Here is a 13,510-nt window from a genome sequence, read left to right as displayed (position 1 = left end):
TGAGCCCTACACTGGCTCCCTGCTTGGCAGGAAGTCTGCCTCTCCCTCTACCCCTCCCCCAGCTCATGCTCTCTCTCTCTCTCTCTCTCTCTCTCAAGTAAATAAATAAAATCTTCAAAAAAAAAAAGAATAGAAAAGAAAAAGATTTGGTAGGCAGAGATTGAGGGGAAAGGATAGTAGGAGGCATGAATACAGCTAGGGAGAAAAGAACAGAACTTGTTGAGGTAGATTGGTTCAGAATTGCATTAATCCGTGGGTTAAAAAAAAAAAAGAAAAGAAAAGAAAGAAAGAAAGAAAGAGAAAGAAAATTTGATCACAGTGGCTGAAGCACACGAGGGTTTATTTGTCTCATGTAATGAGAAGTCCAAAGGTAGGCGGTTGCTGGTGTTGGTTTAGCATCTCAAGAATGTCAGGGCTGTTTGTAATTCTCTTGACCTTTCCCCCATGGTCCCAAGATGTCTGCTGGAACTTTAAGCATCACATTCAAATACCAGACAGTGGGTAGAAAGGAGGATCAAAGGCAAAAAGGGCTTCCTAGAAACCCCACCCTGAGACTTCTGCTCATGTGTCACTGTCCACCTCTATCTGCAAGAGACTATGAAGTAGAGATATTTTTAGCCAGGCTCATTATTATAGCAAAGAGGCAGGGAAGAACAGGTAGTGGGGAGGCAGTTAGCAGTCTCGGCAACAAAGCAGAAGTCAAGTTTGGCTTGAGCATAAAGAGTGGAGATACCATTTCTTAAATATGAGCCAACTGATTTGGAAAACAAGAATGCCTATTTCTTGTCCCTGGCATCTTCCTTTTCTGCCGTTTTCTACTTACTTGCCTGGAACAAAATCAATGACAAGGGTACAGGGTGCGATAGGAGTACAGAGGAGGAGCACCTTCAGTTGCTCAGAGAGGACTGTGCCAAGCTTGGTGGATGGATGTGGATGTGGTCGAAGGCTGGTGGGTGAGGGTTATCTTGGGCAAAAGCCTAGACATAAGAAGATGGAGAGCTCTGGGGAATGCAATTATTTCATGCTAGCTGATGCAGAGTGCAATACGGACCTGGTGAGAAAGGAGGATGGAGAGATGGGTAGGAGCCAGATCATGAAAACTTGTTGGCCGTGGTAAAGGGTTTGGGCTACGTCCCTAGATTTATTTTTTAAAAAGCAACAAAAATATTTTCTTGATTACTTACTGAATCTCTGCTGTCTTTCCGGAAACATTTCATAAGGGCATCTTGTTTGTTAATCTTGTTCATTTACTGTCTTCCTAGAGCCTAGCACTGTGCCTGAGCCCTGAGATTTACCCAATAAATCTATGTTCTTCCTGAAATGGACTGTGAAAACATTAGGCCAACTGTCCAATGTACTCTCTGTCACTGAAACTCTCCTTTTCAGTTGAGGTCCCGTAAACCACACCTATGTTGGTCCAGGAGCTTCAAGAAGCAGGCAAAAAGATAGGATTAAAAGCCTAAGAAATCTGGGGTGCCTGGGTAGCTCAGTTGGTTGAGTGACTGACTCTTGATTTTGGCTCAGGATGTGATCTCCAGGCTCAGTACAGAGTTTCTTGGGATTCTCTCTCTCCCTCTCCTCTGCCCCTCCCCTCACTTGTACTATTTCTCTATCTCTCTCTCTAAATAAATAAATAAATAAATAAACAAATAAATAAAATCTTTTAAATAAGCATAAGAAATTTATTAGGGGCAACTTCCGTGATAGAAAATGGAAGGCCAGGGGAGAGTCTGGGAGCGCTACCAGTATGTACTGCAATGCAAAGCAGGTCTGACCTTGAGTGAAGGAGAGAGGGAAGGAAAGATGGAAGGAAGGAAGGAAGGAAAGAAAGAAGGGAAGGAGGGAGGGGGGAGGGAAGGGAGGGAGATAGGTCAGAGGGAAGTGTCTTTGAGACATGGCATCTCATCATGGCGTCTTTGAGACAAAGTCAACAGTCAAAGGAGCCCAGTGTCTCCCAAGAACAGACCTGTCTAATATCCCTACTGTGCCCATTCCCTGCCCAGGTGCAGTCTGTAGGAAGTGTGGCCTCAATGCAAAGGCAGTGAAGATCTCAGAAGACAGCAGCAGCTTGGTCCCTCTGCCAGCAGCGAGATATCTGAGAAGGACATTCTTATGGCTGCCATGCCTGCCAGCTCCGCTACTGTGAGCATGGCTCCCATCCTGCTTTGTGTCTTCCCCCATATTCTAGTTACTATCTAGAATATTGTTTTTACCTCCATCCCTGTCTTCAAGTCCTCCTTAATACCCTTCCTCCACAAACTCAGCCACAGATATCCTCTGGGACCGAGGTCTCCTTTGTTCTCTAGATCCCTTTATGGATTAGGAATTTGAACCCTGAACCAGAGCCCTCGTGGCCAGCTCCTCTAGTCCCAAGGGGAAACCCTCACCATCCACCTGCTGGCCACCTGCCTTCACCATAGGATACTCTGAAGGATAAAATTTTATCTTATTAACTAATCCCAACATCCTGGCTTGCTGGAACCCCAGTAGTCAGGTACAGATGTTCTGCTGACCATCCATGTGGGTCTGGTGCCTTGTACTTATGTACATCCATTATCCTTATGCTCTAGAAGAAACATAGGCGATTTTGTGACATAAGCTAAGAAATAAGTGGCAAGGCTGGGGTTTCAACCAGGACTGTTGATTTTAAAATGTACATTCTCAACCACTGACACTGCCTCTCCTTCACAGAATGGGCCATCCTGTATTATGATCCTCTGTTTACTTGTCTGTCCACCCCATCCCTCAAGATGAGAGTTTCCTATGACTCCATAGGTCTCCACAAGACAGCATGTAGCCCAACACCCAAGCTGCTCGCTGACCCGATAAAGAACTTGCATAGCCAAATCTCTGGAAATGCGAGAAATAGGACGCTTTCTGCCCACTAAGGAAGAACAAGCCAAACAAGGGGAAATTCTAAGAGATGTTTCATCTGGGTGAGTTGGGGGTTGCACAAGGGGCCCCAGCGTGGTCATACCGCCCAAAGGCAGCTCCCAGTGTCTCCAGACAGAAAAGGAAATGACAACAGCTTTTGACGAGAATAGAAGGACAAATAAAGATCTTATTGAAAAGCAGGTAAATTGGCTGGGCTCAGAAGCCTGCGATGACTCAGAGCTGGCAAGGGGCCTGTCTGGCAGCCCACCTCTCCCTCACAGCCGAGCTCAATGGATTCCATGTTGCTCTCTCACCCTGGACCCCCTCGTGTGCAGCTTGGGGAGGGGGGGAGCTGGAGGTGGAGCCTGCACATGAAGTGCCTCTTTGTTCTGCAACTTTCTCCTTTACGTAGGCCACGTGGCCTTGGGAAGCAGGGATGACCCGACAGCAAAAGAAGGTTCTGTGCTTCTTTCAAGTTCCTGGAAACCCAATGGAAATCAATGCAGGACCCTGCCCATCTGAAAGTGCCTTTCCCTCTGTGCATCGCGGCTTTCCCAACATAAATAAACCGTGCTGGGAAGGAATCTTTGACATATTAATGAAGCTCAGAGAGAGAAACAAAAATATCACCTAGAACCTTCTGTGCCTACTCCTTATTCAGGTAACGGATATGAAGTTAAAGACTTAGAAGTCAAGGACATAGTTTCTGTATTCTTATTTTAATACAAGTTGTATGTACTTCATGTATGCAACATGATGTGTTGGTACACATAAATAGTGAAAGGATTACTAGGGTCAAGCTAATCAAGGGAACATGGTTTCTGCATCTGAAAACTCTGATCTGAGTAACAGATTTGGGGGCACCTGGGTGGCTCAATTTGTTAAGCATCAGCCTTCGGCTCAGGTCAGGATCTCAGGGTCCTGGAATCAAGTCCTGCATCAGAGTCCCTGCACTGCAGGGAGTCTTCTTCTCCCTCTCCCTCTGCTTGCTACTCCCCCTGCTTGTGCTGTCCCTGTCAAATAAATAAATAAAATCTTGGAAAAAAAAAAAAACCACACACACAGAATAACAGCTTTGTCACCTACTAGCTGTGGAACTCTGGGCAAGCCACTTCATCTCTCTAATTCCTCTGTCTCCTCATGTCTAAGATGGGGTCGGGGACACCTGAATGGCTCAGTTGGTTAAGCAGCTGCCTTTGGCTCAAGTCACAATCCTGGAGTCCCAGGATCAAGTCCTGCATTGGGCTCCCTGCTCAGCGGGGAGTCTGCTTCTCCCTCTGACCCTCCCCCATCTCACGTTCTCTCTCTCCCTCTCTCAAATAAATAAAATAAAATAAAATAAAATAAAATAAAATAAAATAGGGTTGGGCCAGATATTGAGATCTTACATGTTACATGTCTCACAGTATTCCAACACACAGTAAGCATCTGGTACATTTTTGTTAGAAGAATTAACGTACTATTACGGAGTATCCTAGTCCCACATGAAACATGAAGGCTGTGCCCAGGATGGACTCCTAACCGGCTGCAAGGACAAACCAGGCTTTCTCTCATCTGTATTCCGCATAACTCTGGGCAGTATAGGCGGGATGGAGAGGGGGAAACAGGTAGAAATAAATGTCAAGTACTGTGTGTTCTCAGAGAGGCTTTTTTTTTTTAAGATTTTATTTATTTATGTGACAGAGAGAAATCACAAGTAGATGGAGAGGCAGGCAGAGAGAGAGAGAGAGGGAAGCAGGCTCCCTGCTGAGCAGAGAGCCCGATGCAGGGCTCGATCCCAGGACCCTGAGATCATGACCCGAGCCGAAGGCAGCAGCTTAACCCACTGAGCCACCCAGGTGCCCCACTCAGAGAGGCTTTTAAAGGCTGAGTGCTGCCATGCAAGACATTCTTATTTCTTAGAACCAATTGCCTGATTCTTTGCCATTATTTCCATTTGGGCTGCTACCAGACATGCTCCCCATCTGGAAAACAGCAGTAGACATCTCGTGTATTGCAAAATTCTTCTACTTCAGTGGCAAGAGCTTCTTAGGGTGTAAATTCTCTCAGGACCTGCAATTATAGGTTCAGAAAACTAGACAAAATGAATGGCTATAAGAGGATCTACTATTTATTGATTGTTTACTATGTGCTAGGCTCCTGCTCAATTCTTGACATATATTATTTCATCCAGACTTCACGTTTGCATTGTCTTCCCGATGAGGACAGTTAGGGTCATTCTCTAAGGACATCACGTGGCTAGGAAGTGGACCCAAGGTTTGCATTCATGGAGGCCTGACATCAGTCACCTCATGGTCTCATCTAAAAAGTCTTTGTTATTATTACAGTGTTGAGACATAAACAAAAGTAGATAAGGTAGCATTAATCCCATGTGTCTATCACCCAGCCTCAACAACTAACAAATCATGGACAGTCTTGTTTCATCCATACCCCATCCAGTTACCACCCAACACACACACACACACACACACACACACACACACACACACACACAGAATTTCATATTTTCATTTGTAAATATTTCGGTATATGTCTTCAAAAGACTTAGACTCTCTTAAAACACATAACACCTATAATAATCATTTCTTAGTCTCATCAAATATCCAGTCCATGTTCATATTTCCCCAACTGTCTTGTATTTTTTCCCTTTTTTCTTTTTTTCACAGCAGTTTCATGATTCAAACAAGGTCTAGCTCATATAATAGCATTTGGTGAATAGGTCTCTGAAGTCTCTTTTCATCTATAGAGTTCTTTTCTCTCTCTCTCTCTTTTTTTTTTTCTTGCCACTTGTAAAAAGAAATTGAAAGCCTATGCTCTTAACCACATGATACGGAATCTTATTTCCATTTTAAAAATTATGCCTGGGGAGGGAATGCCCTCCTCCCCAACATATTTCTTGTATTAAATATGACTCTCTATTTTCCTGGGGAATAGGAGGTAATCACACATTAAAAGTGGATCTTAGGAACGTTTCAGTGCTCATTGGAAACACCGAACAATCAAAAAGCCGCTTTGTTTTGTAGGCGTTTATTACATGACATGACTTGAGGGCAGAGAAAAACAACTGTTGGAAACAAACTCTTCTCCCACCTCCCATACCTGGTGTCTTTAAGTATCATAGGTAACCCTCGCCAGTCACTTCCAAAAATCAGACTCTGACAGCTTAGGTAGGGAGTTAGGATACAAGCAAGAGAGGAAGTGCCTGAGAAGCTCTAGCCCGCAGTTGACCCTGAAGGGTAGTGACCTGAAGCCAACTATGGCGGAGGGGCGGGGAAACGAGAGGAACCAGACACCTCTTTGGGGGTGCTCTGCTCTCAGACACAGGGATCTACTTCAGAGTTCTGCTGTTGGCTCTGGATCAGAAATCTGAATGATATCAAAAATATTTCAGGGGGCGCCTGGGTGGCTCAGTCGGTTAAGTGTCTGACTCTTGATTTCGGCTCAGGTCATGATCCCAGGGTCCTGGGATGGAGGCCCATTATTGGGCTCTGAGCTCAGCGTAGAGTCTGCTTCTCTCTCTGTCTCTCCCCCTGCTTGCACGTGCTGTATCAAATAAATAGATAAATAACATTTCAGGAGTGGTATGCTGTATTGGGGAGGCTGATTTCCCATCAGTGGCTTAGTGGGGGCACTCGAGGGGCATGCTGGCAGATAATGGAGAACCACCTCTCTAACCCTAACCCTATGTGCACCCTGGTGAGCCAGCGTTCCTGCTGGGGGGAGGGGGCTGGTTCTCCTGTAGCCGATTTTTGTCTCCTCTGGTCACTTGGATGCATATGGATGGGAGCCTGCACGAGGGAGCTGGCTGGCACCAGCGGGACTCCCCCTTGCTGGGACCATCTGGACAACCACTGGAAGGGCTCAGGGCAGCCACACTGCAACAACCAGTGCATAAGTATTTTGCTGTTTGAATGACTACTCCTGCCTCCAGGCCGAACTGTAAGCCCCGTGGTAGGCAACGCCTCTGCTTTTCTGAGAAAAGGTAGGCAGCGCCACATTCTGCGACATGTCTTAAGCCTTAGCTTAACCGCCACCCTGGGCAAGTCACTTAACTTCTTTTGGCCTTATTTTCACTACTGGTAAAGTGGGGAGAAAACTCTTACTCTGCTTGTTGGGCGAAACAGAAATGTGTAGGTGCAAGTAGTGTAGAACCAATCATGCCTTGGGCCTGCACGGCAGGCTTAATATGTCATTCTTAATAATTTGTATTTTTTTAAATTTTATTTAAATTTAATTAATTAACAGGGGCACCTGGGTGGCTCAGTGGGTTATGCCTCTGCCTTTGGCTCAGGTCATGATCTCAGGGTCCTGGGATCGAGCCCCGCATCGGGCTCTCTGCTTAGTGGGGAGCCTGCTTCCCCCCACCCCTCCTGCCTCTCTGCCTACTTGTGATCTCTCTCTCTCTCTCTCTCTCTCTGTGTCAAATAAATAAAAATAAAATCTTTTTAAAAATTCAATGAACTAACATATGGTGTATTATTAGTTTCAGAAGTAGAGTTCAGTGATTCATTGATTGCATATCATACCCAGTGCCCATTCCATCAAGCACCTTCCTTAATGCTCATCACAAATTTACCCCATCCCCTACTCCCCTCCAGTAACCCTGTTTGTCTCCTAGAGTTAAGAGTCTCTTATGGTTTGTCTCCCTCTCTGTTTTCATCTTATTTTTCTTACCCTTCCTCTACAATCCTCTGTTTTGTTTCTTGGATTCCACATATGCGTGAAATTGTTTTTCTCCAATTGACTTATTTCATTTAGCATAGTGTCCTCTAGTTCCAGCCATGTTGTTGGAAATGGCAAGATATCATTTTTGATGGCTGCCTAGTATTCCTGTGTGTGTGTGTGTGTGTGTGTGTGTGTGTGTGTGTCTACACACCACACCTTCTTTATCCATTCATCTGTCAATGGGCATCTGGGCTCTTTCCATAGTTTGGCTATTGTGGACATTGCTGCTATAAACGTTGGGAGGCAGGTGCCCCTTCAGATCACTACATTTGTATCTTTGTGGCAAATACCAAGTAGTGCAATTGCTGGGTCATAGGGTAGCTCTATTTTCAACTTTATGAGGAACCTCCATGCTGTTTTCCAGAGTGGCTGCACCAGCTTGCATTCCCACCAACAGTTCTTTCTGTTCCCCTTTCTCCACATCCTCTCCAATATTTGGCATTTCCTGACCTAAGATTTTTATTTTTATTATTAAGATTCCTGTGTAACATGTTAATGAACGGCACCAAGCTAGTCAATGAGTTTTTAGCTTCCTTTCTCTGGGACAAAACATCATGGCAATGAAATCACCCCAGGAACATTTCTGAGCAAACCTGAGGTTCACAGGACAGCCGGCCCCAGCAGTATATAAAAGCAAGCCACAGGGAAAGGCATTTCCTTTGAAAAGCCTAACCTAGTCTCACAGTCTCCACGCTCGCTTGATCGCTCGTGATTTCCCACTTCAGGGCGTTGAACTTGAGCAGTGTGGCTGAACTTTTCCATTCTGACTGGAGCTTCCTCAGGCCAGAAACGAAGGCAAGCCAGTTCTGAGTGAAAGATTCAAATAAACACACCACGGGACCGCTAAAAACGGCAAAGCAAATGAGACAGCTACCGGACTACGATTCACCAAAGCCCTCTCCCAGAACGCCCTAGAGGCCAAGAGCGAGGCAGCCTCTTCCTTTCTGGAACACAGTGCCTGGTGAACAACTGGCAGGAGGAAGCTCTGTGAGTCCCTTTGAACGCCTGCTTTTCCCTGCACAGCCACAGATGAGGGAGGAGAGGAAGTCTTTAAAAAGCTAAAGCAATGTGGCTCTCATTTTGGACAAGGCTGTCACACCAAAGGGTAATTTTTCAAAGTGAACACCAAGACTTAAATTCTTCCTATAAACAAAACCCAGTCCCCAACCATTCTTGTTAAAGAACTGGAAGAAACATCAGAGATTTTTAGTGGGAGTAGGTTGCTGCTGTGGGACTGACAGACACATTAACAATGGCCCCCAATTCCCTTCCTTGTCTGCGTGATTTCCTCAGGTTCCCAGGGGAAAGGGAACTTGAGGTATCAAGAGAAGGCCCAGCTGTGGAAATGGAGTTAGTTGGGACTCCATAGAGTCTAATTAGTTTTTTACCCCTACTTAACTAGAGTAAACAAAAAAATGTCAACTCCATAGGAGACACGGAGGGTCTCTGGTCTTGAAAGCTGTTCTAATGAAGGGATAAAGACATTGGCACGGTACCAGCTTGGTCAGATAGTGTCTTATGGTTTTTAAGGCTAGGAGGGGTGCCAGGGATGTTGTCCAACCCTCCCCCTTTCAAAGGGAAGGCAAGGGGCACTGACTAGCCTAGGTTGACACAGGGAATGAATGGCTGAACTCCTGCTCAAGTGAACTACACCATCCTGGGGTAAGGTGAGCAATGGACTGTCAATGGCCACACACAGTCTTCTTCCTCCAGGCAGGCCCTCAAATTCCTCAGCATTTATGCATCCTCCTCCCACCACTATCCAGTCTCCACTTCATGGCTCCCATTCCAACTCTGCTAATCTTCCTGCCATTGTTTCCACTGTCAGGTGTTCAAAGAAGAAAGGGTTCTTTTGCCCACTGCCACAGGTGTTCCATTACGTTCTCCAAAGCTGTGTGATTCTTTCAGTTTAGAGCTCCCTTGGGCATGGAACCTGGGAGAACTTTCCTGAGGCTGGGCCACAGAGGAAGGGTTGACAAACTATAACTTGTGTACCAAGTCTGGCCTGTTGTCTGTTTTTGTATGGCGTGTGATCTAAAAATGTTTTCTTTTTTGTGGTTAAGAACATGTGACACAAAATTTACCATCCTAACCATTTTAAAGTGTAGTTCAGTAGTAGTAAGTATATTTACGCTGTTGTGCTACATATCTCCAGAACATTTTCATCTTGAAAAATTAAACTCTATACTCGTTAAACAACAACTCTCCATTTCCCCTTTCCCTCAGCTCCTGGTAACCACCATTCTACTTTCTATTTGGATGAATTTGACTAATTTACGTACCTGAGATGGACTCATACACTGTCTTTTTGTGACTCATTTGTTTTCAACCGCAATAACGCCTTCAAGGTTTACCCATGTTGTAGTGTGTGACAGGATTCTCTTCCTTTCAAAGGTTCAATAATATTCCATTGGGGGGGGGGGGAGCTGTGGGCTGCCAGGGTCAGTGAAGCTCTCAAGATGGTCTAAGAACTTGCTCTAAAAGTCATTGACTGGGTAGCTTTTGTGGCAGTCATAAGGCCCCAAACCAGAAGGCCATTGCTAACTCCCCGAAATCCTAGAATGAACACCTTACCTCCATGTTGGCTACTCTCCCTGAGAATCCACCTCCTAACAACTGGGCTTACTACAAAGCCAATGTGGCAAAAAGTGGCTTGGTAGAGAACTTTGAGAAGAAGTTCAATGCCCTTAAATTTTCTGTGCCAGAGGATAAATATACTGTTCAGGTGGATGCCAAAGAAAAAGATGTGAAAAGCTGTGCTGAGTTTTTGTCTCTCTCAAAGGCCAGGATTGAGGAATGTGAAATAGAGCTGGAGAAGGTGAAGAACATAATTCCATTTGATCAGATGACCATTGAGCACTTGAATGAAGACTTTCCAGAAACCAAATCAGATGAGAGAAGTATCTCTATTGGTCTCATAAGCCAATCAAAAATGTATAAACTTGAGTTGGGGAGGAAGTGCTGGCCCTCATATTATAAATGCTGGTCGTTAAAAATAATATGGTAAAAAAATATTCCATTGTAGGCATACACCACGTGTTAATTATCCATTCATCCATCCATGGACGTTTGGGCTGCTCCCATGTCTTGGCTGTTATGAATAATGCTACGAATGTGGGTATACAGCTGTCATATTTTGAAATTTTGGCAGAACCACGTACTGTTTTCCAGAGTGGTTGTACCATCTTATAGTCTCATCAACCATGCACAAGGGTTCCAGTTTCTCCATATCCTTGTCAACTTTTGTCATTTTCTAGTTTTTCTTTTAATAGTACCCATCCTGAGAAGTATGAGATGACATCTCATTGTGGCTTTGATTTGCATTTATCTAACAGTTAGTAAGGTTATGCATCTTTTTATATGCTTAGTGGCCATTTGTACATCATCTTGGGAGAAATGTCTGCTCAAGGACTTTGACCAATTTTGAAATCAAGTTATTTTGTTTTTGTTGTCGTTTCCTCATTGGAGTTCTTTACCTATTCTGGATATTGGCCCCTTAACAGATATAGTGATTTAGACATTTTTTTCCCATTTCATAGACTACTTTTTCACTTTGTTTGTGCCCTTTGATGTACAGAAATTGTTTAGTTTGATATAGTCCCATGTACCATATTTTCTTTTGTTGCCTATGCTTTTGGGGCCATATCCAAGAAATCATTGTCAACTCTAACACCATGAAGCTTTCCTCCTATGTTTCCTGTGAGTAAGATTTTTTAATATTTTTAAATGATTCGGGGGGAAAAAATCAAGGCAAGAAAAATATTTCCTGACGTGTGAAAATCATATGGATTTAAATTTCAATGCCCATAAATAAAGTTTTATTAGAACAGAGTCAAATACATTCATTATACATCGTCTATGGTTGCTTTTGAGCTGTAACCGCAGAGCTGAGGACTTGCAACAGAGACCAAACATGGCTTGCTCATCTCTTTGTACTACTGCTTAGTGTACTATAAATCACAGCAACATATTTATAACTCCACAGCATTTAAAGTGTCATGTGTAACTCCACACTGCACTTTTTTTTTTTAAATTACCAGGGCATACCCATTATGTCGAAACAAGAAAAGTGAAGTGGATTTTGGTTGTACTTTGAAGGCACACCAGTGAGGGGATTACTTAGTTATCCAACTAAATGGCGTATTAGCTCAAGCTGTCATAACAAAAAACCATAGGCTGCGTGGCCTAAACAACAGAAATTAATTTCACAGTTCTGAGGGCTGGAAAGTCCAAGATCAAGGCACAGGCAGAGCCAATCTCTGGTGTGAGTTCTCTCCTTGAGTTGTAGATGACCTTTCTTCTGTGTGTACATGTGGGGGAGAGAGAGAACTCTCACTCTCCTTACAAGGCTATCTTAGAATCCTATAGAATTAGGACCTCACATTTATGACCTTATTTAACTTTCAGTGCTTCCTAAAAGCCCTATCTCCAAATACAATCACATGAGGGTTTAGAACTACAACATATGAATTTGGGGGAAGCATGATAGAGTCCAGAGCAGATAGCAAAATACCGTGTCTATTATGCACTGACACGATAGCTGTGTTAAAAGAATACCACATATGTCAGCATTACCAGACTAAACACTCATCACAGTAATCCCAACCTACACGAAAGCAACGGTCAGAGAAATTGGAACCTTTAAAATGGAATATCTCATCACAGCAGAATTTCTTCAGAAAACTAAACAATATAAATGAGCCTGTCACCAAAGGAAGTTTCCAAGTGGCTCATTTCTTAGCCAAACAAAGAAAGACATTTACTGATGGTGGGTTAATTAAACCATGTTTGATTGCAACAGTTAAGGAAAAGTATCCAGAGAAAATAAATTTGTTTCAAGCTATTAGCCTTTTGGTGAGAACAGTTGTTCAAAGAGTTGAGGCTCGTGAAAGCAACATCAGTGGTCAATTAAAAACAAGCAAATGATTGTGAGTGCTTTTCCTTGGGTCCCAATGAGTTGACAGATGTTATCAATGCTGCTTAATTGTTTATTTGAGGAGAGAGTGCTAAGTTTGAAGTGATCGAAGACCTAGCCTTTATGAATGGTCTGTGTGGAACAATTACGGGAGAGAGTGTTTTCAACATTGAGAAAACACTCATTCAGTACCACTTGAAGTAGAAATATGGGAAGATGTGTTACAACTGATGGTGAAAATCTGTGTGGAACAGAAAAAGGCCTAGGGGAACAAATTCACAAAACGTGTGAAAATGTAAGCTGTCTACAGTCTATGGTTTATTCATCGCATTATTCATCAGTAGGTACTTTGCAGAAAATAATTGAGTCCATCGTGTGTTATTGAACCACTAGTATGCTCTCCTGGACTTAGCCACTGATGGCTCTGTGAGTTGTAGTTCAAGAATAGAAACTGAGGGGCACGTGGGTGGCTCAGTCGGTTAAGCATTTGCCTTCAGCTCAGGTCATGATCCGGGGGTCCTGGGATCGAGCCCCGCTTTGGGCTCCCTGCTCAGCGGGGAGCCTGCTTCTCTGCCTGCTGCTCACCCTGCTCATGTTCTCTCTCTCTCTCTGACCAATAAATAAAATCTTTAAAAAAAAAAAAGAATAGAAATCCAATATCCTGATTTGCCGGATGCAGCTGAAGTTTGTTGGCTTAGCAGTGCTAAAGTTTTATAGAGATTTTTTTGGAGCTCCCAAAAATCCAAGACTGGATTTTGTTCTGAATGAGGAGATCTGCCCTTAATCGCTATTATTGAACATTAAATGATTAAATGTGTGGAAACATTTGTTTCCACATTTGTTCTCTTTTGTTATATGAACACCTACAGAATATCCTCAATTTGACCTCCTGGTACCCAAAGCGCTCAGCATTTACTAGCTGCCCATTTATGGAAAAAGCTCGCAGACCCTTCCATAGGCATCTGAGTGATAGCCACCTGGGTTTTACTGGGAAAG

At 43.8% G+C, this 13,510-nt stretch overlaps 1 pseudogene; it reads left to right on the top strand.

Moving 5' to 3' along the window:
- The first annotated feature begins 991 nt into the window (after positions 1-991).
- Positions 992-10,539, top strand: LOC116582333 (annotated as a pseudogene).
- The last annotated feature ends 2,971 nt before the right edge of the window (positions 10,540-13,510 follow it).

Source organism: Mustela erminea, chromosome X (assembly GCF_009829155.1).
Source record: "Mustela erminea isolate mMusErm1 chromosome X, mMusErm1.Pri, whole genome shotgun sequence".
NCBI classification, from domain to species: Eukaryota; Metazoa; Chordata; class Mammalia; order Carnivora; family Mustelidae; genus Mustela; species Mustela erminea.
This window is presented reverse-complemented; position numbering and strand designations above follow the sequence as displayed.